Source organism: Vulpes lagopus, chromosome 1 (genome assembly GCF_018345385.1).
Source record: "Vulpes lagopus strain Blue_001 chromosome 1, ASM1834538v1, whole genome shotgun sequence".
NCBI lineage: Eukaryota > Metazoa > Chordata > Mammalia > Carnivora > Canidae > Vulpes > Vulpes lagopus.
The window spans coordinates 87,005,999-87,032,058 of record NC_054824.1 but is presented as its reverse complement, the minus strand read 5'-3'; the positions used below and the strand labels follow the sequence as shown (position 1 = coordinate 87,032,058).

At 42.6% G+C, this 26,060-nt stretch overlaps 1 long non-coding RNA gene across 1 annotated transcript; it reads right to left on the bottom strand.

The window, feature by feature from the left end:
- Nucleotides 1-3,944: 3,944 nt before the first annotated feature.
- LOC121501516 lies at nt 3,945-19,717 on the bottom strand. The gene is made up of 3 exons (XR_005990624.1): nt 19,619-19,717; nt 5,459-5,553; nt 3,945-4,397 (listed from the first exon to the last, which is right to left on the bottom strand). It is a non-coding gene; the product is annotated as an uncharacterized LOC121501516 (long non-coding RNA).
- Between the last annotated feature and the right edge of the window lie 6,343 nt (nt 19,718-26,060).

The window sequence follows — 26,060 nt, the reverse complement described above, 5'->3', positions numbered from 1 at the left end:
AGGGAAGCGAGGCGTGGCCCCAGGGGTCTGGTCAAATGGCACCAGCTGGGATTTCCAAGAGCATGGACCCTCACCACGGCCACTCTACAGGCAGGAGCAACACGCGAACGAGACACGGAGTCAGAAATGTTTTTTGGTTCTTTTTGTTTGTTTGTTTTGTATTCATCAGAGACACACACAGGCAGACGGAGAAGCAGGCTCCATGCAGGGAGCCCGACGTGGGACTCGATCCCAGGTCCCCAGGACCACGCCCTGGGCCGAAGGTGGCGCTAAACCGCTGAGCCACCCGGGCTGCCCGGAAATGTGTTTTTGACCTTTACGCGCTTGTGACCAATACGGCTACTCATCATCCTTCGCTTCCTTACAAGAGAAGCTTCGTTTTATTAAGGGATGCTGCGGAGCTCTCGGTTAAAACCGCTCAGCCTCCCAGAATCCACTGCAGCTAGGGGAGGCCACGTGATCCCCTTCTGACCAATGGGATGCAGGCAGAGGTTGCGGGCTCGGGCTTGGGGCAATCACGGGGCTCCGGCCTCTTGCCCTTTGCCCTTTCCTTCCCTTCCGGCGGTGAGTGCAGACTTCCGGCCGCCATCTTTCGCCGTGAGGCGTGTGGCCGGGTGCGCGAGGTGCGGAAGCTGCCTACACCCTCGGCGATTCCCCGCGAGCGCTGCTCTGACCCGGGCCTGCCGTCCGCGTACTTTCTGCTACGGGAGTCGGATTTTTGCTCGAGCCGCTGTAGGTCGGGTCTGCGTTACGTGCAGCCGAACCTAACCCGGAACTGATGGCCCTGTGAATCCCGGTAAACTCAGCAGCGGTTTCCTGTGACGTGTTAGGCGTGGGACTCCAAAGAGGAGAAACCTGCCAACCTCAAAACAGCCACGAGCTAGTGCGGGAGCGAAGGTGACGTAAGAAAACCGGCATCGTGCAGTCGATGTGTTTGAAAGCAACGGAGGTTTTGTTTAAAGTGTAAAATGGGAAACAGTCATCAACAAGCAAAACCTAGTGGGGTGAGTTGTGTGGGATTCCAAATTACACGTGCACATACAGGTGACGCTGATGCGCACTGAACGTCCACCCTTCACACTAGGGATATAACCCGCCAAACCAGGAAGTCGCAGCTATTGTGCCCTCCCTTAAGGACCACTTTACACTTGTTTATTTTCTCTGGTGGGGTCAGAGGACCTCCATGTCTCCTAAGTAAATTTCTCAAGCCTTTGTCAATTCCTGACACGCAGGAGAAGCCCCAAGAAGTCCATGGAAAAAATAAACCGAGTCTAACCAGCAGTGGTAACAAAGGGCAGCCGGGTCTGAGGCACACCCTGAGGGGAAGGCCAGCGGGCAGCAGCGAGCGGCATTTTCACCCACTTGCAGCCGCTGCTTCAGCAACTGCTGCCTCTGCCTGGCTCTGATGCACTCTGCGGCTTCCTCTCTGCCTCTGCCCTGCCAAACTCCCCATCATACCTCCCTGCGCTCCTGGGTGGCGTCCGTGTCGCCCGGCTTCTCACACACCATCTCTCCCTCTCTCTCCCTTAGCAAGTCATCAGCTAAGGATGATGAATTTTTAAAAGGTTATTTGCTGCATCTCTTGAGAGTGGTTTTATCCAGGATTTTAATTTTTGAAGCCGATGATTGGATTAATTGATATTTTACAGAAACAAGGATAACTTGCTTTAAATTTTTTATTATTTATTTATTTATTTATTTACTTATTTAAAGAGAGAATACATTCACCTGGAACAAAGTTTAGGAAGCTTGAAAGGATATGCACAAAGTCTCTCCCTCACATCTGTCTACCTTGCTCCTTTGCTCAGGGCAACCGCCTAGGTAGCCCCACTGAGAATTCTAGACAAGTATTGAGCTCAAGTTGTATTGCTGTGAGAGAAAGAGGGCGGGCGATGGCAAAGGGGGGAGAGAGAGATCTACCGGCTTTCCAGCTTCACCAGCTTTGTGTGTATCCTTGTGGAGCGACTTTATATTCAAGCAAGTATCTACACCTGTTTCCCCATTTTGTTCCATAAAAAGATGGCCATACTTTTTTGTACTTCTCTTTTTTTCCCATTTAATATAGCTTAAAAATCTTTCATATCAGCACAGGAAAAAGCATGCTCATTCCCTTTGAGCTAAAAAAAGTGTTCCCTTGCATAAAGGTATCAACATTTTAGCCCTCTGTTGATGGACATTTAAGTTGTTTCCAAGTTTTATTTTTTTAAATAATGATGTGATGAATAGCATTGTATATGAATCATTTCACAGAAAAGAGTATATTAGGATAAACATAGAAGGGAATAAAGATAAGCACTTGTGATTATGGTAAGTATTGGGAAATTTCATAAGAGATACTCTTTTACATTTCCACTTACAATGTATGGCCATGCCTATTTCTGTAAATCCCCACCAATTTAGTTTATCAGACTTTTTGGACTTTGTCAGTTTGATGGGTAAAAGATGGTCTGCCAGTATATTTTTAATTAGTTCCCCTTATGAATAATACTTTTTCATCTTTATTTTATTTTATTTATTCATGAGAGAGAGAGAAAGAGAGAGACACACACACACACACAGAGGGAGAAGCAGGCTCCATGTAGGGAGCCCGACGTGGGACTCCATCCCAGGTCTCCAGGGTCACGCCCTGGGCTGAAGACAGGTGCTAAACTGCCGAGCCACCGGGGCTGCCCAGATTTTTTTCATCTTTTACACATTTCAGAGCTACTTGTATATTCTTTTCTATTAAATATCTATTAATATCCTTTATTATTTCTTCTATTCAGTTGGTAGTTTTTTTAGTTGATATTTTCCAAGTTCTTAGAAATATTAAACATTTATCTGTGATACAAGATACACATTTTCCCCCAGTAGGTCATGTGTCTTTTGATTCTGCTTAACAAATATTTTTTACCTTGCAAAGATGTTTAGTTTAGATGTAGTCAAACATGTGAATCTTTTCATTTCTGGTTTCTAGGTTTTGTTTCATATTTAGAAAGTCCTTCTGTTGGGAAGGCAGTTTTTTTTTACCTTCTTATTCATGCATTATATTACAAGTTAATGAGTTCTTTATCATATGGCTGTTACAAGTTAGACAATGGCCAAGAATCAAAGATTGGGGGCAGGGAGTGGAGTGAGAATCTAGATTCATATTTTCTCTACTTCTGGCTGTATTAGGCAAGAGGACTTAGAGTACTCTGATGTCCACCTCATCTACTTGTCTGCAGTGGGCAAGTGAACATGCCCACAGCTCTGCAGACGGAGTGTATGTGAAAGGAAGATGCTAAAATGCTTTGGTGACATGTGCATAAACATTTGAATTTCTTCTCTCAGCATATCATAGTGTCCTGTCTTGCTGGACATCTAGGTAATGTCTATCTACATATGTTACTGTTTGTCCTCAAAGAAGTTTCTGGCATGGGAGGTATAACAAAACTCATTACAGCTAAAAAAAAAAAAATTGTTGCATGCACATTCCTTGGTTGAGCAGGCTTGAGAGAGCCAAATTTAGATATGTATAATGAGGCACCTATAACAAGCTAAGGCCACTCCGCCTCTTCCATCCTTCCTTTTCCCCAGCCACAGCCTCCCAGCCCTAAGGGTTCCAGCTCCTTCCTTCAGATGAGGTCATAGCCGCAGGTAGGCACCTGAAGTAGGAAAAGCTGCCCTCCTGCAGCATTGGAAAACCTCCACCAGCCAGGAAGGGCAGTTCTGAAGATGGCAGCATCTAAATTTTTAGAAGCAACAGCCCCTCTCTAAGTGTCCTTACAACACCAGAAGACAAAGAAGCTGGCCACATAACAAACCCAAACTCCACATATAAACAAAAGTATTTTGAGGATCACCACTCAGGTTTTTAAGATTTATCTTTGATCTCATTATTTTTAGGGCATTTTGAAACTGTGTCCTTCCTACACACAAGGTTCTAAACTGAGAGTAATGGCCAGAAGCCATTGGGTCATAAGATCACTCTAAGGATATTAGCCTCAGCCATCAGGTGCTCCCAGGGCTCGGGCTGGAGGAAAATAAATGATAGAGCTACTTGGGTCCAGAAGAACAGAGTGATGGGAAGCCACAGAAATCAGAACTAGGAGTATGGGTGCCAGGAGGCCAGGGCATTTCAAGTCGGTGTCATTGACTATATCTCTGTCATAGACAGATTCTTCAGGCAGAGTTAGAAGTGAGGGAGGGCTCAGGAATGGAGTAGGTTTATTATACTCATGATAACAGCTCTGTGTGAGAACCCAGATGGTGCAGGCCTGGAGATGTTTGTCTGCTGCCCTACATTGTCACCAGCTGGATATGTGATAGAGTCCTTTACCATTTGGAGCAAGGCGCTGGGCTGGCGCATGCAACTCCTGATCTCAGGGTTGAGTTCAAGCCCCACAGTGAGTGTAGAGGTTGCTGAAAAAGAAAATCTGTAAAACAAAAAACAAAAAAATTGGGAGTGCATCAGTTACCACACAGGTGAGACAAGATTAGCCTAAAATCAGTTTTAAGGGAGCCCCCCCTTGTTTCTGAGTTGGGTAGAGGGAAGAGGGGATTCATTTGACTCAGGGACTCAGGATTGATGAAGAAAATGCTGCGTCCAAAGGAGAAGCAGCTATATCCAAGGGAATTCTAAAGACCAGTCCTTCTACTCTTCCCTGATTTGGGATTCAGATGGTTTGAGGACATTTTCTATTTGAAACTGTGGCAGTTAACTTGAGGCTTAAGTGCAAGTAGAGATCAAGAGTCAGGAGAGAAATGGCTGTAAGTTGTGGACTGAAAGGTAAAGGTAATCAGCATGAAAGAAAAAGTGACCATCCATTAATTTGGCCACTGTTCACTGAACCCTGAGTGCCAGATATTATTTAAGGTGCCAGGGATATAGCAGTGAACAAAACAAAGTCCCTGCTCTCATGGTACCTATCCTATATTCAAGTGGTAGTGACAAATGATAAACAAAATATGTATGTATTTTTAAATACATATTTCTATATGTATTTATATATATCTTCCCTCCATCCCTATCTGTTCTCTTTGCTGGCTCTGTTAGTACTTTTGCCTACTGCCAATCGGTAAGTAATGGAGTGGGGATGTTATTTGGGATAGGTGGTCAGAATGCTTTGGTGGTTCTGATGTGACATCCAGCAGAGCTGGAATGAAGTGACAGAGGAAGCCATGTAAACACAGAGGGAAAAGTGTCCAAGGCAAAGGGCACAGTGAGCCCGGGGACAGGCAGTAATGTGCTGGGTGCCACAGGGAGGTCCCTGTGGCTGGAAGCAAGGGAGTAAGTGTGGCATCATAAGGGATAAGATGACAGGTTGGAGGAGTGTCGTAGTGCAGGCCACAGGCCTTGCAGACCATGATAAAGGTGTAGGAATTTGTTTTGAGTGCAGTGAGGGGCCACTGGAAGATCATATAGTTGTCAGGTTATTGGAGGGCCTGAATGGCATTGTGCCATCATGTAAATGTGATGCTCCAGTGCCGTACTTACCTCCTAGCCTGAGAGATCGTGCCTTCCACACCCCAATCTTGGGGGAACTGGTTGTGCCCTTCAGCCACTGATTGTGTACTGGGCTGCAGCGGGGCCTGAAGAGATGGAGAAAGCCATAAAGGCTGCGAATTGCAGGCAGTTGGGGAGGGATTGCCTTGACCTCCTACTTGAGCTGCATCTTGCACAAGTAAGTGGCTGTTATCCCAATGTTCAGAAAGCAGTTTCTGCTTCCTAGTTCCTAAATTCTTCCTCCTGACCTCTCTGTAAACCAGACTTCTGCTTACCAGAGCTCAGCAGGACACCTGCTATGTCCATCTTCTTCTGCCTAGAACAAAATACCAGTAGGCCCTTCACGAGCTTCTTCCTTATGTAGGAAGTGAGAAATCCCCCAAATTCCCCCTACAGTTCAAGGACAAGCTTTGTCTATGGGAGTTCAGACTCTATTGGGAAAACCCTGCACTCCACCTATGATTCAAATGCATTAGCAGATACGCATTACAAAGGAACCCAGATTCCAGAAGCTGATTTCTTTCACAGGTGCCCTTCCTTGAAGCCTTAGAAAATGCAGGTTGTCTTACACCATTTGCATGTTGTGTGCATGTGTGTGTTTATAACAGTAAGGTTTATTTCTTGCCTTATGTCTGTAGGATTGTGCTGTCCTCATTCTAGGACTGAGACTGAAGGCATAATCCCTGTGTGCAACATACTCCTCCTCCTCCTAAGTATTTCCTACTGATAGTTTTTGGAAAATAGGATGGAACTCTGTGCTTTCTTTTGCAGAATAAACCATATTGCCTGTCCCACATGACCATCTCACCCTTATCTCCCTGTTTTGTCTTTATCATAAAGTTCTTGAACCCACACATCATTATGATATTGTCTGAGACCTAAGAGAAATGAGCTTGAGCCCCAGAACATGAAACAGTATGTTCAGTATAGTCATGTGTGTGTTCTGAGTAGAGGTAAATATGCATAAATATTCACCAAAGAGGTGGCATTATGAGTGTTTTTTATTTTCATCTTTTTCATGTCTATTTTCAAATTAAAAGATTAATTTAAAAAATCCTTACATACCGACTACCTGGAAATAATGTAAGAAAGTTATAGTCTCAGGGCGCCTGGGTGGCTCAGATGGTTAAGCATCTGCTTTTGGCTCAGGTCATGATCCCAGGGTCCTGGGTCCAAGCCCCTTATTGGGCTCCCAGCTCAGTGGAGTCTGCTTCTCCCTCTCTCCCCCTGCTTTTGCTTCTCTGTCTCTCTCTCTCTCGCTCTCTCTCTCAAATAAATGAAATCTTAAAAAAAAAAAAAAAAGTTACAGTCTCAACCTCAGTCTTATCATCTAACAACTCTCTATGAGGCAGGGCCTTCTAAGTTCTGCCAACAAGTTGTCTTTCAAATAGAGCACGTGTGTGTGGTAAGCACTCATGGACTGATCCTCTGACCAGCCTCCTTATGTTAGGCACCTGTGTGTGGCTTAGAACCCTTCACACCCAAGAGCGTAGAATCGGGAGAGATTTCAGAAATGATCTTGCCTGATTGCCTGCACAGTGCTCAGCTTTCCCTGCTGTATCCCTAACTGGGGCTCATCCAGTCTCTGTTTCATCACATCTCTGGATGGGGAGCACAGGGGCAGGATACCAGCTATTGGCGGACATTGGGCTTAATTAGGAAGGTTTGCCCTGTAGAGTGGAAAGATCTATCCCCCCCTGAACTCCCACCCTCAGGTTCTCAGCCCCAGATCTCGGGCACTTCACAGCTCACAGGAAATAAAGGGGGACATACGGTAGAGAATGAAGTTCACATTGTTTGTCTTTCTGCTGTTTTGATTTAAGAATCTCTTTTAGTTTATCTTAGTTTCTCGTCAGTGCTATCTGGCACGACTCAAAGATTTGGCGCCTTCTCTGTGTCTCCTTTCTTATGTCCGTGGTTTCTTTCTCTCCTAGGTGAAAGATCATCAGCTATTTCTCCCCGCTTCATTCTGGCCACTTTTCTTCAGCAGCCAGCCCTGCACCTTTATGTCCTACACTGTACATCACTGGCTTTCTTTGACGTTCCCCCTCCTGTCTTTATCACCCTTTTTCCTTTCTTCATCGCTCTTTCCCTTTCAGGGACATAGGAAAATACATTATAGTAATGCACCTCCAATATGTGACTCCAAAATAGTACCTATAATAGTACCTGTAAAACAAGTTTATGGAAAAACAGATTGTTTTGATTTTGTTTTTAGATTTTCACAGTGATGATTATTTCAGTGCTTTTTTTCATTTTTATCGGAAAACACAACATAAAATTTATCATTTTAAAGTACATAATTCAGTGACATTAAATATATCCACAGTATTGTGCAACCATCACCACTCTCTAGTTCCAGAACTTTTGCATCACCCCAAATGGAAACTCTATGCCCATTAAGAAGTCCCACCCAGTGCTCCCCTCTCCCAGCCTCCGGCAATAACTGAACCATGTCCTGGCACTATGGGTTTGCCATTGCCGGATATTTCATACAAATAAAGTACAGTATGTGGCCTTTTGTGTCTAACTTCTTTAACTCTGCATAATGTTTTCCAGCATGTTTTATCACAATTGTAGCATGCATCAGTGCTTTTGATGCATTCATTCAGCATGCATTCATTTCTTTATATGACGGGATAATATTCCACTATGTGAATATACCAGTTTGTTTATCCATTCATTAGTTGATGGATATTTGGGTTGTTTCCATCTTTCAGCAGTTGTGAATAGTGTTGCTGAGAACATTTGTCTACAGGTTTTTGAACTTGAACATATGAACACAAATGCTTTTTTTTCTGAAGTATTAATTTTTTTCTCCACAACACAGGCTTGTTTATTTGTTTCTTGCTGGAGGCAGGGATGGGTGTGCCGCTACTTTGCTGATGCCCTAAGCAAAGCTCAGCCTGTCCACTGGCAATCTCCCATCTGTTCTCTGTTCTTGTGCCTCTTGATAATCTGTTTCCCTTCCTCTCTTTTCCCTGCACAAATTTGCATGTGCAACAATTCAGAATTCATACCGGCAAGTGGATTTTCTTCCTCTAGAGGTGTATATGTGTGTTTAATAAGTACAGTGAATATGTATAACTCAGAAAGGCCTTAGGCCTCAGTTCTCAGCTTCCCCTAACAAGGCCCCTTTCCAACTCAATTCCAGGAAAGCAGGCTCCAAGAGCTCAAGCCAGGAGAGGCCTTTCTTCAGGCCTCAGCTCATAAAGCCAAGGTGTGTCTGGGCCCCACAACTCTGTCAGACTTGGAACTTGAGCCTTCACTTGCTGGCTGCTGTCAGAGTTCAGTGCTCCCTGCCAAACCCTTGGAAAGCTAGAGGCCACAGAGAAGAGAGAGGCATCAGATTACTGCCTACAGAAATGTGGGGGCTGCCCTATCTGACATTCCCCATATACAGTGTCCACGCAAGCAACCACAGGCATCATCAGCATTTGGGATCACATCACACAATGCAGTCTGGTTCTCAAAGATACAGATGCCATTGCTTCTTTCCCCTTTGCCTCCCCTACCTTTCTCCTGGGTTTGCCTCTCACCTCCCTCTCCCCTATCCTCTGCTTTTTTCAGATCAGTCTCTCTGCTGATTTCCCCAAATGCTCTCTAGTTCTCTCCTGTCCCTTTGATTTCCTCCCCTCCTTTCATCCTCTAAACTTTTTCTATCCACTCCGTCTCCTTGCCTTTCTCCGTGTGTCTTTCGGATCTGTTTCCTTTGACACTGGTCCCAGGCCCACTGCCAAGTTTCAGACCCATTAGTGAGGTGCCTTGCTGACTGAAACACAAATCAAGACTGATCCGGGTACAATTAGCAGCTGCTCGCACCTCATCTGGAAAGCATTAGCCAGCACTGAGAGGGAGGGAGGGAAATACTGATGCCAAACAGAATAGATCTCCTATTTTGGAACATGAAAGGATCCTGACCCAGTAGATGTGTAACTGAAAAAAAAAGATACGGATAGACAAAGAGGCCCTCCTGAAAGGCAAAGATGAGTGGCCCATTAACTGACTTTGGGTATCCTTCAGCATCTATGCAAGAGATATAGATTTCTCCACATTGGACTCAGGTCTATGACTATCGTCCAGAAAAAAGGGCTGTCTGTTCCATTTAATTGGGATACTCAAACACTTGTGTGACCCACGAGTTTTCTGCTTCTGCTGCATATTGTGTTATCTTCATACTGCTAGAGGTCTAATGTGCTCTAAGAATCACCTGGCACTGAGTTAAAAATACAGATTTGGATTCACTAGGACTGGGGAGGGGTCTGAGAATCTACCTTTATAACAAGCTGGTGGGTGAACCACACTTTAACAAAGGCTCTAGGACAGTTCAACTCTTATGGCTTTGGTCAAATGCCTCTGCTAGGGCTTCTCCCAGTACCCTTATCCTCCGCTTTTTTAGAACTCATAATTAAAAATAAGTGATGTAATTAGCTGTTTGATGCCTATCTTCCCAACTCAAATGCAAGCTGCCCAAGAGTAAGAACCAGGCCTGTCTGGTTCACCTCTGCATCCCCAGTACCAGCCCAATGTGTTGCATATAGTAGGTGTTCAGTAAACATTTCACAAGTGAATGACCCAGCTTAATCCCCCAAAGCCCTCAAAAATCTCTCCTCTTTATGAAAGCCTTCCTAGGTTAGCAGTCCTTATTTGTATCTGCCTGGTGGCATTTGATGATTTCCCATGTGATATAGCCCTGCAGCTAGATCATTAACTGCTTGAAACTGAGACTTTATCTTCTGAGTTTCTGAACTTTTTTTTTATGTCCCTTGGAGAAACCTCCATCCCCCTCACTCCCACCCCATCTTAGTACTGGCTTGCTCTAGTAGGCATTTAGTGTTGGTTGATTGAGAGACCCTAGGATGATGCCAAGTTCTATTTAGACCTCAATTATAATGCCCAAAGGGTGGCTGAATTTTGGCTGGGCCCAAAGCCAAGGTTTTACATGCCCCAGTGGAAAAACCTTTAATACTACCTAACACATTCATAGGGTGGGAAGGCTGAGACATTATGTGTACACAAAATCAAGAGATGTAATATTGTGAGGCTCCCAAAGCAGTTATAAATCAAGCCACTCCAGAGGGTTGACTGCACAGCTGTGGCCATTACGTCACTCCTATTTTCTCCACTGAAGATGATGGCTCACACTGCAGAGCTTTACTTGCAGGGGTGGGGGCCGTTCTTTTCCAGGATTAGGCAGACCATTTATCTTGGAAATAACAGAAATCTGGCTCACAGCATCCTGCTGTAGATAGAAGAACTTGATTTTGTTTGGGATTCATCAAATGTCCTAACTATTTTTCAAACATTGAGGTCTTCATGAAACCTAGGGTGCTTTTGTCAAGCACTTTCCCCTCGTAATTTTAAAATGTGTGTATTTTAAGGGACATTTAATGCATGTGTTTTTGATTTATTTACCCTTCAATCATCAAAATGCTGTTATGCAAGACCTGTTTGATGTCAAAGAAACTTTATGAGCATTATTTGTATGTTTAAAAACCTTGCTTTCAGGGTAAAAAACAGGAAGTTGTGTTTTTCCAAAAACACATTGCCTTTAACACAAAAAGGTTTGAGGTCCTTTCCAGAATCCTAATTTCCCAGGCTCAAGGGGTTTAGAGCCAGTACAGCCCAAGCTCACATCCCTGTCTCTTCAGGGAATGAAAGCATAGCTGGAAGTCCCAGGCTTGGCAAACACAGGCTGCCACACTTGATGGGAATTTGTGACCTTTCCAATACCCAACGGTGACAAAGCTTAATCTGTCTGGAGACTTCCAAGCATATTTTACAACCAGTACCCCAGATGTATGTTCAGTGTGTATTCTGTAAAATGCCTAGCTGTGGCCTGATTATCTTCTTAAGCAGATAAGACATAAATCTCAGGGTGTTAGAGACAGCTTTTGAAGTTTGAAAGTATTTGGCAAAGAAAATCCGCCAGAATGCAGCTCAAAGATGTAATTGTATCGGGTGTATTTTCAGCGATCTAACTGATCTCAGGATGGGACATGAGGCCCAGAATGTCAGATATCCCAGGTGGTCTTTTAAGGCCCTGACCCAAATTGGCCCTAAAAACTGAGAGCTACCACTTTGGTCTCTGAGTTCTGATACATGTACAGGTAAAATGGATAGAGTGGGTGAATTTCAAAGCAATGATGATGGATAAACACACAGTTTGTTTGTGATATCTTGTAGAAACACAATGAGTGAGCAATAGAAAATATAAGAAGAGATTCTGGTGGAAGAAAAACTGCAGTGTGCCTAACACAAAGGAGAAACTCCGTGAACAGTTACTGAATGAGGAGTGACTGCATTTTGCTGAGAACAGATAACAGGAAATCTGGACTCATGGCTGTCAATTCAAATTTTCTTACCTGTTCCAATGCAGTGACATGGAAGTTTAGGGTAACAGAACAGAAAAATGCTGCTGGGCAGGGAGCAGTGGCCTATGGAAGCGGTAAGAAGCAGAGGAGTAGGGAGGCTGATGTTCCCCAGGCCACATGGCCAGCCTCCCCATTATCCTCCCTCCTCTGCAGCCTTGAAGCCCAGCCTAAAAGAAGAAGCAGAGCTTTGCCTGGGGATTGAGTCTCCCAGGAATGATACTCAGCATCTGAGTTAACCACTCAGCAGATATCACTGAAGGGCCAACCATCTGTCCAGAGTGACAGCCATCCCAGAGCCACAATGGTGGCAAAGATGCAGTCCCCCAGCCCCCTCAGAGTTCACAGTGTGGCAAAGGCAAGTGGCCAGCTTCCTGCCTGTCCAAGATTCAAGAGAGTATGGATGGAAACAGCAGGACAGAGGAGAGATGAGCAAGAGATGGAATCAACAGCACTACCCCTGAACAGATGTGAGGAGCAAAGGAAAAGGCAACATTAAGAACACCATTAACATTTCAGGTCTCAGCTTCCCAGAGGATGGTGGTGAGACTAGCACAAATGGAGATTATGGAGGAGAAAAGCAGTTGAGAGGGAAGATGCCAGGGTCAGCTTGAAACCTAAGTCTGGTGGGACATCTCTCTAAAATGGCACTGGGGAGACTTTTCTGTTTATTTTGGGAGAGAAAATGGCTGCCTCAAAGGTTCCTACCCCAGCAACAAAATGGAGAGGAGAATGAGCTTGAGGGGGCTCCATTCTTGACTGATGTGCCACCCAGAGACCAGCAGAAACAGTTGGCTCTCTTGGCCTGGACATGCCTAGATCAGAATTAGCACAGTAGTCTGCCTCCCTTCTGATCACCATAAATGTTCTTAGGATGAAAGAAAAGAGCAATCTCACACTCCATTAAGTAGGTCAGATGTGTGTGCTTCAGTGGGTAGTGGTGAATCTACATATGGAAAAATGTATTCAGAAATGCCTGACTCCAGCACTGAAATTCCATGGCACACATGGAAGGAATTGAGGAGATAGCCAAACTGACAAATATTCCACCCACGCTGTGTAATATGGTGTCCTGATGCATTTGGAAACTGAAGAGTAACATAACATGGTGGGAAAAACCTCCATAGCTTAACTTGGAGACCTTGAACAAGACTACATTCTTTACAGGATTTCTGTATCACTAAGAACTTCGTCAACTCCTCAGTATTCTGCAGAGTAACCATAGACGATCACCTCTGGCTATCTAGAATGCTTTGGCACATTGTTTTGAAGAGCTAAACGTTTCAAGAGAGCAAAGGGTTTATCCTTTAAGCGCCTCAACTTTATTTCTGTGATTTGGCATGAAATCTTTCCCTAAGGTATATAACTTTTCTTCTTACATGTGAACTTAATTTCACTCGAAGAATGCCAGTTACAAACTATGCTCTAATAAGAAATGTGCTGGATTGCAAGTTCCTTGAGAAATAAGTACATGCAAAAACTGGTGAAATCCAAAGGTCTATAGTCTATTTAATGGCATCACACTGATGTTCATTTCATCACTTTGATAATGGATTTTACTTATGTAAGATGATATTGTTGGTGGAAGCTGAGAGAAGGCTACATGGGAACTATTTCTGCAGCTTTCTGTGAGTCTAAAATCATCCAAAATAAGGTTTTTAAAAAAAGTACCTTGATTCAATGATCAAGTAGATGAAAAGAAGAAGGAAAAAAGGAAGGGGGAGGGAGAGAAGAAGGAAGGAAGGAAAGAGGGTGGGACTTGGGACCTTTAGAGACCTAAAAAGATATATGGGAGAGAGTGTGGAGTATCAGAAATGTGGAGGCTTTATATGCAGGCAGGCTCTGAGGTCATACCCCCTTCCTAGCTTTGTGACAGATTTCTTAAACTCTGTGAACCTTCATGTTTACCTTTGTAATATCAAGGATATACATACACCCTGCAGAAGACTGCTGTGAGAATTAAACAATATGCCCAGTACACCCAATAGATGATGCATCACCCAGTGGATACTCAACGAATTACCGTGTTCGAAGAGCCCCTTAATAATGTGTGGTTATAATTCTCCGTCTTGTTTCTGTAGCTCTGATTACCAGTCATCGAGATTCAGCCCTCACACTTAGTGCTCTCTGCATGCTTCCCTGTTTAATTGGCTGCTCCTCATCTGCTGTGAGCTTAATATAGTTCTATATACAGTATTAAATAGGCTCAAAAAGAGAATCTCATCTGTGAGTAAAGTATTTTTGTTTCAGCCCACAGACATTAATTTTAGCTGCTCAGAAACCTTTTCCTTTTGGCTTTCCAGTTTGGGGCTGAGTTCCAGATGAATGAGATCACAATATTAATAATAACCACCATTTATTGATCATTATAATGCTAACTGGGCTGTTTTTTACATATATTATCTCATTTAATTCTCAACACTACTGTAAGAAGTAACTATTTTAGTCACTCACTGGAGAGTGAGAATGTCATTCCTTGTCTGAGGGGCCAGAGTTAATTGTCTCCACAGCTGACATCACAAGACCTGGCTAACCCCATAGCCCAGGCTCCTGTCATAGAGGATACTGTAACAGCTTCCTATTCCTTCATCACCATCGAAAGTGCTTTTAAATGGCCTGCCCAGTCCTTAGAGTGGAAACTAAGCCCCTTTGGTGGAGAAGCTAAAGGGAAGGGGAGTAAGAAGAAGGGAGGAAAAGAAATTAGTAACCAAGAATCTAGCTCTTTAAAAAACTTGGGAAGACAGCAGTATTGGAAACAGCCCTGTTTTATACTGTGTTGAGTGTTTTAGTAAAAACAAAAAACAGGGTTTCCCCAAACTGCCTAAAGAAAGAAAACTTTCTTAGAGAAGGTTTCTTCCTTCTATATCCTGAGACCTCTCATCTCCTATGCTGAATCTACCTCCTGAGGCACAGCACAGCCAGTCAGGAAACCTCTCTCACAGGACATGAAGCTGTAGGATTTGAATTACATAATTTCTCTCTCTCTAGGCAGTCTCTTAGGAATTGTCTACTATGCATTTTGAAGACTTCTTGTGTTTGGTGAGAAGACATCTGAAGAAATGCTAATGATCTCGCCAGACATCTGTATGTGTTCATTGCTCAGAGCTTAAGCCAACAATGGGAGCCATGCTGGTAGACACAAAAGAAGGAAAAGAAGACAGAGCTTTGGGCTAAGAGGCATGGCATGGAGAAAATATGCCTATTCCATAAGAGCAGAGGCCAGAATCCAGCAAAGTTTCAGACCTAACAGCTGTAAAGTCAGAGGAGTCCTCAAACAGAAAAGGTTGCTGGGCCTTGGCACATATTTTGCAATGGGTTGTGGTGTGAGGGATGTTTGGAGCAACTGTAAACAGGAACTGCTGTGTCCTTATTAGGAATAATCACTTCTTATTAGGCAGAGAAATGGCTGTTGACACTGCTTGTGAACCCCTTCCTCTCTCCGGGCCCCAGCCTATCCTCCCCATTGCTTCTGTAAGAACCCACTGAGGCTGTACATTATGATCACTCATGGAGATTGCTGCTCGGCAGGGCCCAAGAAAAGAAAAAGCCAGAGATTCCATCTGGCTGGGTCCACCTTGATCCCAGCTGCTCACAAGAGCTGTTTATTCCTACCAACACTGAGCCTAGTGTGGCCCTCCTCCCTACAGGGTGGCCTTAAGAGCTGTCCAGCAGGCCTGGCAAATTTTGTCAAAGCCAGAACACTGGGCAAGATTTCAGGGGGGGTGGGTCCGAGTCCTCAGCAGCCTGGATTTGGAGAGGCAAGAGCTCAACAGAAGGTAGAGGCTATGAAAAGAACAGGTTGGTGCCTCAGCTTCCTTGATGGCAAGGGCATATAAACTGTCAGGTGCCAGTGCCAGAGGTCATTGCCCAGGGGTCACTTTCATCCAGTTTCATCTCTACATAGGTAGTTCAAAGTATAGGCTGTGGTGACAGACAATATGGGTCAAAATCTGGCTCTGCCTCTTTTTAGATGCATGTTACAGGGGGATAAAGTAAGACTTGGCAAGTAGCTGAATGAGAGGAAACAAAGAGCCTTTTAGAAGTCTAGGCATAGGCCAGACTACCTCAGAGGAGGTGAAGGTCATTTATAAAAATTTGAGATTAAGGAGACAGCAAATTTAAAGATGAATGTGAAGTCAGTTTTTCACATTTTGAGTTTCAAGAGCTACTGAAATAATCAAATGAAAATGCCAAGTAGGAAGGACGAAAAAATGAAATGGGAGTTTAGGAGAGAGGTTAGAACTAGATTCTTTTTGGGCAGCCCAGGTAGCTCACTGGTTTAGCGCCGCCTTCAGCCCGGGGCCTGATCCTGGAGACCTAGGATCGAGTCCCACGTCGGGCTCCCGGCATGGAGCCTGGTTCTCCCTCTGCCTGTGTCTCTGCCACACTCTCTCTCTCTGTGTCTCTCATTAATAAATAAAACTTTTTAAAAAACTAGATTTTTTTCATCATTGATCATGCACAACCCTACTTTATTTCGTATATTTTACCTTTAGCAATATAATGAACACTATGAACTTCTAGCCCATCTAATCATTACCAGTAACCCACACCTACTCAGGTGTGCATCCATATCCCATTTTTTTCACCTCAGAGGAAACCATGATCGTGAATCCTTGTCTAGAATTCCTTTGCCTTGTTTTCTATTTTATTGCATATATATTCTTGCATAAAAAATAAATTGACTTTGCTTGTTTTTGAACTTTATAAAGAATTAATACTATAGTGTCTTTTGGAACTTGCTTTTGTCACTTAATCTTATGTCACTGAGATTCATACATGTTATGTGTAGCTGAGCATCATTAAGTTTCACCACTATATAACATTTAATTGTGCAAAAATTCACTTTGTATTACCTAGTGTCATTGGGCATATAAATGTTTCCAGTTTTTTTTGCTATTCTGAACAGTGAGCTATGAGCCTTTTCTCATGTGTCTCCTGGTGCATAGGTGTAGAATTACTCTTGGGCTTATACTGAGGAGTGGAATTGCTGGGTCATATAGCATACAGATGTTCAATTCTTCAAGATAATGCCAAAGTATTTTTCAAAGTAGTTGTGTTAATGAGATGAAGATTGGAGAGGTATCATTAGGGCAACTATTAGTCATAGAAGCAGTTCACTTTGTCCAGGGAGATAGTATAAAGCAAGAAAAAAAAGAGGATTATTATAGTCTGATTCATAAAAACATGTACACTCAAGTATTCATAGGAGGAAAAGGAGCCAGATAAGGAAATAGAAACGGGTGTCAGGAGCAACGGGTGCCGGCGGTGGCGGGGAGCACTACCAGAAAAGAAGAGGCCCAAGTACTCCAAAAGAGAAGAGTTCCTTAAAGACTGGGTAACCAACATCAAAGAATGCTGCAGAGATGAGAAGGATAAAGGTAAAGAAAAGGTCAGTGATCTTTAAGAAAGCTATTTGTGGTTTTGTTGACTGCTGAGGGTGGATGCCAGATTTCAAGAGATTTACAGGTAAGTGTGGAGGGTAGAGAAAAATACTGTAATTATAAATATCATTTGGACAAGTTTGACAGTTGCGAAGTAGGTGTAGAAAGTTAGAGAAGAGGGAAGCCTGGGTGGCTCAGCGGTTTGGCGCCTGCCTTCAGCCCAGGATGTGATCCTGGGTCCTGGGATCGAGTCCCACGTCGGGCTCCCTGCATGGAGCCTGCTTCTCCCTCTGCCTGTGTTTCTGCCCCTCTCTCCCTGTGTGTGTCTCTCATGAATAAATAAATAAATAAATTTTTTTTTTTTTTAAAAAAAAAGAAAGAGAAGATAATAGAGCTGAGACGTGATTTTTTATTTTTTAAGGATGGGAAAGACTTGACATGTTTACAGATTCAGAAGTAGAAGCCAATGGAAAGGAAGAGATTGAAGCAGTAAGAGGTTCATTCATCCTTTTAAGGATTGGGAGATAATAGAATCTAAAGTGCAGATTTGTTCTTACCAGCTCTATTTCTCTGAGAGAGGGAAGGTTTTTTTAAAAAAAAAAGCTTTAAAATGCATCAGAAATTACCACCATCATGGCAACTAACATTTTTTGAGTGCAGCATTAAAAGATCCTTTCCTAAGCACTTAACACATACTGTCTATCTTGTCTAATCCTTGGAACAGTTCTATAGCATGGGTACTTTTTATCATCTCTATTATAATTTCCATTTTACAGAAAAGGAAACCAAGACTTAGCAATATGACTAGACCAGGCAGCAGATTGAGGCCACGTGCTCTGAATTATTAAACACAAGCTGGGAATTAGGAAAGTGGAACAAGCTTATGTGAGATGGCCAAAGGTTTAGGGCTGAAGGAAATCAGAGATGTAAGAAGAATGGAAGAGGTTCAGACTAGGCACCATTGGTAATATGATAAGGAATTGGGGGAAGAGGAAAGAGAAGTAAACATATGGAGCTCCTGTTTCAGCCTAAGTGCTAGGCCCTTTACATACACTGACTTATTTCAATAGAAATAAATAGAGAACTAAGAAGAGCAAGGGCCCAGTGGAGATAAGGAAACATTCAAGTGTAATGGAACTACACAGTCTGGATTTTCTCCAGTATGCTCAAATGCCAGGAGCAGAAATAGGAGGACCGTGCAGTTGAGCAAGGGTTGGAGATATACATAGTGTAAGCCAAAAGGCAATAGGATGGATGAGACCAAAGAGAATCACTTCCTGGCTAATGTGGGGACCTCGTGGGGAGGAAGACAAAGTCATGGGGGCAGATGAACTGAAAGGGAGGGGAAGATAAAGGGACTGAATTTCCCAAAGGGGGAAAGAACCAGTTTAGCACTGGCATGAATGGGAGAGAGTGGGAAGTGAGAGCGTGAGGCACAGCGGCCTTCCTGGTTTGGGATCTTAAAGACAGCAGCTGAGTGCTGAGCAGTTTGCAGTGTGGTCACCGGGGTGGGGCTGATAGAGAATAGAATGTAAGTGAAGATCACTGAGACTGGGAAACCAGAAGTCTGGGCTATGCACTTTTCAGTTTATGTTATATAATCTTCATGACCACCAGTGAGGTAGGTGTGACTAGAGACATTACATTGATAACCAAACTGAGGCTCCCCTAACTGGGAGGAAGTGCTGGGATTTGAATTGAATCTTCCCTGCCTGCAATTCCTACTCACTATCCAAGACTCAGTTCAGATGTCATCTGTTAAAACTGAGCCAGGTGCCCTTCTGAGATTTCATAAATCTTTCTATCCCCTCGTATTGCAATTGCTCATTTATCTGTCCTTCATTAGTATATAGGACGATGACTATATTTCCAGTGCCTGGTACCATTTCTGGTCCAGAATGGGCTCAGTAAAAGTTTATGGAAATAATGTATTTGAAAACAATAGACTGAGACATACAAGCCAGGAGTCTCTATTTCTAACATTTGGACTTAAAGTCCTGGTAAGTTTGGTTTGAGGGAAAAAAAAAAAAGATTATAAAAATAAGATCATTGTGGCTAATAGAAGGGCAGCCAAGAGAAGCAATGAGAAGGGGGCCTGGGAAGGAGTGGGCTTATCTGGATAGGAATGCATTAATTAATTAATCAAAAGCCCAGTTTTCTGGGAGGCCACCAGATACAACTCGGATTTATCCTACCTCCGTCACTTCCCTCCTCACCATAGCCTGACCCCAAAAGTAGGTAGAAAGGTTATTCCCCCTCTTCTACTTGCCTACCACAGCCTTGCTTCATTCCACGTTCTTCATACCAACCTTTCCTTTCGCTGCCCCCCCAGCTCCTCCCTTTCACATGCGTCCCCCCACTCCCCGCTCCCCACCATGCCATACACACACACTCACTCATGTCATTCCATCCCCAGATGAGCATCTCTGCTTGTTCTCTCCCTGGCTGCAGCTCCTTGCTTTCCCAGACTGAGAGAAGAGAAAGCCTGTTTTCAGTTAAGGTTTGGTCACACACAGATGCCTTTTCCATTACTCTTGTTTTTCCTCTTGAAGTGTAACATTTCTAATTAACTCTCCACAGGGGAGGAGGCCCTGTGTTAATCAGCCCCACGTGAGGAGGGCAGGGTCCTTAGAGGCCAACCCCAGGTTGCCAATAGCCAACCCCTGAGCAGCCTGCAACAGGAGCTTCCTTTGCTTTGGGGTAGGGATGGTGACCCTGTGGACACAGTTTGAAGGCATGTCACAGGCTTGCCCACCTCTGTGGCTAAGATCTGTGAAATGGACACTCTTCCAAGCTCCTTTACTGACTTCTGACAGCCCGAAGACACCAAGTTAACCTCGTCTAAGGACATGGAATTTATCTTGGTTTATCTTAGAACCTAGGGGAAGAGTTAGAAAATAAGGACCATAATTGGAGTTGTAAAAATCAAAACGATCTCCTCCTAGATCTCTACTTTCGTATATGTCTAAAGCACAATTTCCCCCACAAATGAGGCTATTACTGAAAATGTCATGGAGAGTTCATATTACTGCCCGTGTGATATAAGAAAATACACAAAGTTGCTTTGAAATCTGGATGCTGAGCAGTTGCCTTAGTTCAATTATTAGACCCCATGGATTAGCCACACAAATTCAAACTTGGGCCTCTAGAAAATGAAATTCACATTTCATAGATTCTAAAGGTTGGCCACAATTGTAAAAACTGCAAGTACTTGTGAACGTCAAACATTGGTTGTGATAAGTCTTTGGTGTGATTTTTATGAACTACGGTAGGCCAGGAATTGTGCTGGGAGCTTGGCAGTCACTGTGAAGTTTGCCAGGTGGGTAATTGCCATGATTTTGTGTTAGACCCAGGACCACTGTGGGGAAACCCCACCTGTGCAGAGGGCCTGGATTCTGCGTCTTTGTCTAGTTGGAGCTGCACTTTGGGAATCCTTGATACTGGGTGTCATGGGCTAGAGATTCACCGGATTCACTCTGGGGCTGGAAAGAGGAATTGAAGCAGTACCCCTTCAGCAGCAGAAGGACAAAAGCAATGGGAACTGGGGTGTGGGAACAGCAGGGGGATAGGAGGAATTGGTTTGACTGCAGAGTCTTGTCAGATTAGAGGCCCAGAGAACTCTGACGAGTGAAGGACACAGGCTGTTTATAATCATTAGTTAAGTAGGCTTGGTTACACCCTGAAAGCTCTGCCCCCCCCCCTCCAAGGCACCTGGGTCCAATTACCTCAGGGCCCATCTACCTAGAAGAGAAGTGGCATCTGGCTCTGATTCGCAGCTTGACTTCACTCTCTCCAGACACTCATCCTCTTTCTGACATGAATTTAAGGGAATACAGGTGGTAGAGGGGGCCCTGGCTATTGACACATACCCTCTAGAAATATCTCACTGTTTTATGTTTACATCTGCCTGAAGTTTGATCACCAGCAACTTATTTCTGTGCACAGTTCACCCTGCAGCGGTGACTACACACTGAGATGCTATTTCCCCCCTCCCCAGTTTTATTGAGATATAATTGACATATAACATTGTGTAAGTTTAAAATGTACAGTATAGTAGTTTGATACATGTATATATTGTGAAAGGATTACCAAAATAAGGTTAGTTAAGAGATTCATCACCTCACATAGTGACATTTTTGGGTTGCTTGTGTGTTCTGTGAGAACTTTCAAGATTTACTGTCTTAGAAGCTTTCAAGTATACAATACAGCACTGTTAACGGTAGTCACCATGCTGTATGTTAGATCCCCAGGACTTACTCATCTTCTGACTTGCAGTTTGGACCCTTTGACCATCTTCACACATTCCTCCTTCATTACCCCCACCCCTATGCCTAGGCAACCAATCCACTCTCAGTTCCTATGAGTTCAGTTTCTTTATATTCCCATGTAAATGAAATTATACATGATTTGTCTTTCTCTCTCTGACTTATTTCAGCATAATAATGCCTTTAAGATTCATCATCCTCATTGTCTTAAATGGCAGGATTCCCTTCTTTTTATGGTTGAATAATAATATTCCAGTGTGTATATGCGTTTATCACATTTACCCCATTCATCTCTAGACAGATACAGGGTGTTTCTGTGTCTTGGCTGTTGTGAATAATGCTGCTGTGAACACAAGCGTGCAAATATCTTTTAAAGATAATGATTTCATACCCTTCATTTTTAAAAAGTATTTATTTGAGAGTAAGCAAGCATGAACAGGGGGGAGGGGCAGAGGGAGAAGCAGACTCCCTGTTCATCAGGGAAGCCTGCAGTGGAGCTAGATCCCAGAACCCTGAGATCATGACCTGAGCCCAAGGCAGTCACTTGATCGACCAACTGAGCCACCCAGGCACCCTCCTTTCTTTTCTTTCTTTTCTTTTCTTTTCTTTTTTTCTTTCTTCTCTTTCTTTTCTTCTTTTTCCATTTCCTTCAGATATATACCCAGAAGTAGGATTATTCAGTAGTTCTATTTTTAATTTTTAAAGGAACTTCTGTACTGTTTTTCTGAGTGACTGCACCAATTTATATTTCCACCAACAGTGCTCGAGGGTTCCCTTTTCTCCATCTTTTCACCGATGCTTGTTATCTCTTGTCTTTTCGATAATAGACAGGTGTGGGGTGATATCTCACTGTGGCTTTGACTTGCATGATTTGATAATTAGTGATGTTGAGGATCTTTCCGTGTACCTATTAGCTATTTGTATATCTCCTTTGGAAAATTTTTCAGATTCTTTGCCAATTTTAAAAATCAGACTTTTTGTGTGGTTTTTGGTTTTTTGGGTATTTTAGCTATGGAATTGTATGGCTTCCTTATATACTTTGAATATTAATCCCTTATATACAATTTAGAAATATTTTCTCCCACTCTGTTAGGTTGCCTTTTCATTTTGTTGATAGTTTTCTGTCCTGTGTAGAAAGAAGCTCTTCAGTTTGATGTAGTCCCACTTGTTTATTTTTGTTTTGGGTACTTGTGCTTTTGGTGTCATATCCAAAAAATGATTGCCAAGACCAATGTCAAGGAGCTTTTTCTCTCTGTTCTAGGAGTTTTATGGTCTCAGGTATTACATTTACATCTTTGATCCATTTCAAGTTAATTTGTGTAAGTGGTGTAAAATAAGGGTCCGGTTTTATTCTTTTGTGTGTGGATTATTTTAAGGGCACAAATTTAAATCTTTAGGAAATAGAAGAGTGGATTGGGCAATATACAGTGCATATTCATTGTGTTCAGATCACATGAATGGGCACTTTGCAGACAAAATAGAAAAATATAGTCTGAGATGTTAGGGTGTAAACTTTCTAAATGAAAAGACAACTCACTCGTGGAAAGTATAATTAGATGCTTAAACATGGAGACTAGTTAGGGAGGGCATCTGGATCTCCTTTTGATATGCTAGTTAGAGAAAGATTCTCTGAAATGATACATTTAAGCAAAGATCTAAAATATAAAAAAGAGCCGGCTTTAGAAAGATCAGGTGGAAATACTTTCCAGGAGAGAAACCAGAATGTGCCAAGTTCCTGAGGCTGAAAAGAGTTTGTTCAAGGAAGTTAAAGACCAGTGTGATTAAAGTTTGTTTTCCAAAACATAATGAGGTAACATTATATGTAAAATTTTGTTTACTGTATTGTTACTTAATATAAAAATGCATTTTCTGTGTTTTTTCAAAAATATAGTTTTAATGATTTAATTCCATTCAATAAATAATATAATATGCATAATTATACTCTTCAAAAAACAATGTTTCCAGCTTTTTGCTTTTACAAATAATGGCAACATAGGCAGCTTTATACGTAAATACATAAATATACATATATACATAAATATTTGCCTGAACTTTTTACTTTTCCTTAGGAAAGGTTGCCAGGAGTGTAATAACTATTTGGTGGATAAACATTTCTTTTTTTTTTTTTTTTTTGGATAAACATTTCAAAACCAAATTTCTCTCCAGAAAGTTGACCTTATACTACTCTTTCATCAGCAGTATATGGAGTCCATTCCAGAGGCAGTGATAATTTGAGCAGGATTTTAAAAGGTTAACTATTAAATAGAAATCTTCTCTTATTAACTTTAAATTACTAAGGAATATTAGAATAGAAGTTGCTTCAAAGTGTGTAAACTCAAGGTGCATGAGTGGCTCAGTTGGTTAAACATCTGCCTTTGGTTCAGGTCATAATCCCAGGGTCCTGGGTTTGAGCCCCAGGTAGGGCTCCATGCTCAGTTGGGAGCCTGTTTCTCCCTCTCTCTTTGCCCTTCCTCCCCACCACTTGTGCTCTCTTGCACTCTCAAATAAATAAAATCTTTAAAAAAAGTAAACTGAAATATATGTGTAAATAAATCAGTATAAGATAAAAGTGGTATCTCAATACATGGCTTTGGGAAAATTGTTTATTTGGAAAAAAAAAATTACCTCCTTACCTCATACCATATTCTGAAATGCATTCCATGTGGATTAAAGATGCAAACATAAACAATAAAGGGAAACTAAAAAAAAAAAACTCTTAAGAAAATATAGTGTATATTTATATCATAGAAGAGGAAAAGCAAAAAAGTCAAGAAAGAAAGCAGAAAGGAAAAAATTAGTAGATCTAATTGCATACAAATTCAAAACATCTATTTCAAAAGTCCCATCAACATAAGTTCAGCCTCTGAGAATAAGATGGTACACTAGAAGGTTTCTTTTTTTTTTTTAATTTTTGTTTATTTATGATAGTCAGAGAAAGAGGCAGAGGGAGAAGCAGGCTCCATGCACCGGGAGCCCGATGTGGGATTCAATTCCGGGTCTCCAGGATCTCGCCCTGGGCCAAAGGCAGGCAGGTAAACCATTGCGCCACCCAGGGATCCCCACTAGAAGGTTTCTTAACAGAAACTGTTAACATACAGTGAGTGCTTGCTGGGTACTGGCTAAATACTTAATTTGCCTTTTATAATTTAGTCCTGCAAAGTGGTTACTATTACTACCAGCCCCTGGCTCAGAGGTGCTGGGGTCAGCAGCAGTTAGTTGTGCTAAATGAGGTGGTATCAGTCAAACACCTGTCAACTCACCCAGGACACTTACTGACTCCAGACTCTGCTCCTCGGTCCCTCACTCTCCCTTTGCAAAACTTCTTCAGACATAAGGCTGGCTTTCTTGGCAGTCACCTGCCCACTGATGGCAGTAGAATATCACATTGTGATTTCACTTATCCTGAGGCCAAAGTCTGCTGTTTTTTGGACACTGGCCCCCTCTGACTTTCTCCTCTACTGTCTAAGCCAATCCAGGAGAAGTCACCATAGAAAAAGAAAATATTGTTAGAGTTTGTATCACAGACCTAGGGATCTGAGTCTCCACCGAGCTGAGACAGAAAACTAATATGTTTATCAAGAAAGATTATATTGTCTGCAAAGAGTCTCTCTCTTTCAGACTGTAGGATAAACAGAGGGAGTCGCTGGCTGCCTTCTGGGCTGGTCCCTGCTCAGGGTGTCTGCACGGAGCAGATAGTATGTGTGTGCTCTGTCCACCTCTGAAGAAAACAGGCTGCTGACTTCATCCAGCTTCCAGTCCTGCTCTAGAGAGGCCCAGACTCTGAGCCACAGGCATCTTCCTCCCCACTGTTTTATTATAGGATAATAATCAAGGATGATTAAGGGGTTAGAATGAAATGATTTCTCAGAAAAGATTTAAAAGGCTAAATATGTATAGTATAATTAAACAATGACTAACACTGGCCCCTCTGCTCCCTGAGAACCCTGTTGGGCCAAGGCATTGTTTAGGCTGGCCTTATGAGCCAATGATCAGACTATGGCTCACCCCCACATGGCCTCCATCCATCAACCGCCTTGCCCCTATTGTAGAAAGAGCACGAACCTAGACCTGGGTTCAAATCCTGATGCCACTTATTAGCTATGTGGTCTTTAGCAAAATCCTTGATCCTCAATCTTGGTGTCATTATCTGTAAAATGGGGATAATATTTTCTACCTGTTAGAAATGTCCCAAGGATTAGTGATAATAAGGTGTTTAATGAATAATATTAATTTATTTTCAGAAGAAAACTTATCTCCCCAGTTCTTTTTTCCTGACTTCTCTTTCTATTCTTTCAGTTTCTTAATAATAAAGAAAATGAAAGTAAAGAAGGTATGTGGGTGAAAAAACAAATTGTACTAAAGAGACACTGATAAAAAGTACCAGTCTCTTCCCCCACCCTTCTAAAATGTAGCCTTGCTCCACGGAAAGAACTACTGAATATTTTCTTGTTAGTTATTTCCATTGCTACGACAATATGCTCGTATCAGCTTTATCTTCTTTTTTAAAGTAAAATGTATACGTGGTTAAAAAAAAAACCCACAAGAAGAACCATCTCTGAATTTCATGAAAACA